At 39.3% G+C, this 2,548-nt stretch overlaps 2 non-coding genes across 2 annotated transcripts; one reads left to right on the forward strand and one right to left on the reverse strand.

The window, feature by feature from the left end:
* Window positions 1–1,103: 1,103 nt before the first annotated feature.
* On the reverse strand, window positions 1,104–1,175 carry trnac-gca (transfer RNA cysteine (anticodon GCA)). The gene has a single exon. It is a non-coding gene; the product is annotated as a tRNA-Cys (tRNA).
* A 36-nt stretch (window positions 1,176–1,211) lies between these two features.
* trnac-gca (transfer RNA cysteine (anticodon GCA)) lies at window positions 1,212–1,283 on the forward strand. Its single transcript has one exon. It is a non-coding gene; the product is annotated as a tRNA-Cys (tRNA).
* Window positions 1,284–2,548: the final 1,265 nt, after the last annotated feature.

The following is a 2,548-nucleotide window of genomic DNA, read 5'->3' on the forward strand; positions in this document are numbered from 1 at the left end:
AAACACCATTTCGTTCCAGTGTATACAGGCTATATAGAGGAATGACAATAAAAACCCACTTGGTCTTACTCATTGTTATGAATGGGAATGACAATAAAAACCCACTTGACTTGACTCTCTGTTGTAGACATAGCCACCATGCTGGTCACACATAGTGTGTTGTTCTCATTACTACAACTAGATGTCGAGGTAATACCATGTATCCACAGCTATGCACACACACACACACACACACACACACACACATAATATTAAATGTTTGCAAGTAAAGTCTATTATTGTTGAATTACTCTACATCTAAAGTCAAATTCCTGACTGATTTATTATTAAAATATTTTTTTGAAGCTTGAAGGACCATTTATATACTTTTGGAAGGCTAATAAATGTAAGGTTTATTATCCCTGTAGGTGCGGACTTAGCGCTGGGTAAAAGTAGGGGCCTTGGGCCCCTTGAAGCCAAGGGCCCCATAAAAATGCAAATTATGTATACATTTTAATTATTAATGGTAAATAACGTGCTGAAAATTTAAATATCGATTATTAAACACTGAATAGGGCCCCATTCCTATATTTTGCCCAGGGCCCTGATTGAAGGTATGGTGGCCAATCAATAATCAATCATACCAGTCAATCATCGTTTGAATGCCACAGACTATTTGAGTATTGTTGCTGACCATGTGCATCCCTTCATGGCCACAGGATAATGCACCGTCTCAAAGCAAAGGTCGTATCAAACTGGTTTCATGAACACGACAATGAGTTCAATATTCTTCAGTGGCCTTTCCAGTCACTGGATCTGAATCCAATAGAAGATCCAACTGAGATGTGGTAGAATGGCGGATTTGCAGCAGGAAAGTGCACATGAAAAATCATCAGTAATGTTAATCATGTTAACATGGACCAGAATCTCAAAGGAATGTTTCAAACATCCTGTTGAATTCATGCCACGGAGGCTGTTTTGAGAGCAAAGTGAGGCCCTACACAGTATTAGTATAGTGTTCCGTGAGCATATAGACAATATAATTTATACTATTGGTAATTTCCATGGGTGTAATAATGGTGTAGATTGAAAATCACTGAACAATTCTCTGAAGCAAATTAGACAGGGGGCACCCGGAATTGAACCAGGGACCTCTTGATCTGCAGTCAAATGCTCTACCACTGAGCTATACCCCCATATGCAAGTCCTATCAATCAAACACATGAGGCCATGGGGGTATAGCTCAGTGGTAGAGCATTTGACTGCAGATCAAGAGGTCTCTGGTTCAAATCCAGATGCCCTCTGTCTTACTTGCTTCACAGTACTTTCAAGTGATTTGAAGTCTACACCATTATTATGCCCATGGAAATTACCAGTAGTCTGATGGACATTGTCTCAATGAACACTACACTAATACTATGTAGGACCTCCCTTTGCTCTCAAAGCAGCCTCAATTGTTTGTGGCATGGATTCAACAAGATGTTGGAAACATTCCTTTGAGATTCAGGTAAATGTTGACCTGATTACATCATGCAACTCCTGCAAATTTTTCAGGTGCAATTTCATGCTGTGAATCCCCCGTTCTACAACATCTCAAAGGTTTTCTATTGCATTCAGATCCGTTGACTAGTCTACCCACATTCATGAAACCAGTTTGAGATGACTTTTGCTTTATGACAGTGCATTATCGTGCTGGAAGTAGCCATTAGAAGATGGATAAATTGTGGTCATGAAGGGATGCACACGGTCAGCAACAATACACAAATAGTCTGTGCCATTCAAGTGATGATTGATTGTCCACCATACCTGCAATCAGGAGCAGATTTAGTGATTGGGGGGCAATACACAAAACTAACATATTTTGTAGGGCCCTGTTCAGTGCCAAAGGTGGTTGTCTACCTTTGCCTAGTGCTGTGTCTGCCTCTATACTATTGGTAATGGTAATAAGGGGCATAATAATGGTGTAGAGTGTAAATCATTTAAAGCAAGCCAGATGGGGGCAACTAGATTTGAACCAGAGCCCTCCTAACGTGCAAGCAAACACACTACCACTGAGCTACATCCTCCTTGGCAAAGTAAGTTCACTGTCATCAGTTGATTTTAACAGGATCTCATTCTAAAGCAATTTAAAGTAGCGATATTCATATTGCAGCAAAGGCTGAAAAAAAATTCCATGGTGCTATAGTACTGTCTACAAATAATATCGTTTATAGTTTTGGTGATTTCCATTTGGGCTTTTAATGCTGTAAACTGTAAAGAATACCTTAATCACATGAGTCAGACAAGGGTACAAGGATTTGATCAGGGGATCTGCAGTAAAATGGTCTAACACTCAGCTATACCCAGTGAAAATTAGTGAATGGTATTACATGCGTTTCTAACTGGACATCATTTTAACACAATTAAATCTCGCTCTTGTCAGAAGCCAAGGGCCTGCTAAAAATGCAAGTTATATATATTTTAACTATTAATGCTATACAACATATGCTGAAAATTTAAGTTACGATGCTAAAGCACTGAATGGGGCCCCATTCCTATATTTTGCCTAGAGACCCCAAATCACTAAATC

This window comes from Ictalurus punctatus, chromosome 2, assembly GCF_001660625.3.
Source record: "Ictalurus punctatus breed USDA103 chromosome 2, Coco_2.0, whole genome shotgun sequence".
In the NCBI taxonomy this organism is placed as follows: Eukaryota; Metazoa; Chordata; class Actinopteri; order Siluriformes; family Ictaluridae; genus Ictalurus; species Ictalurus punctatus.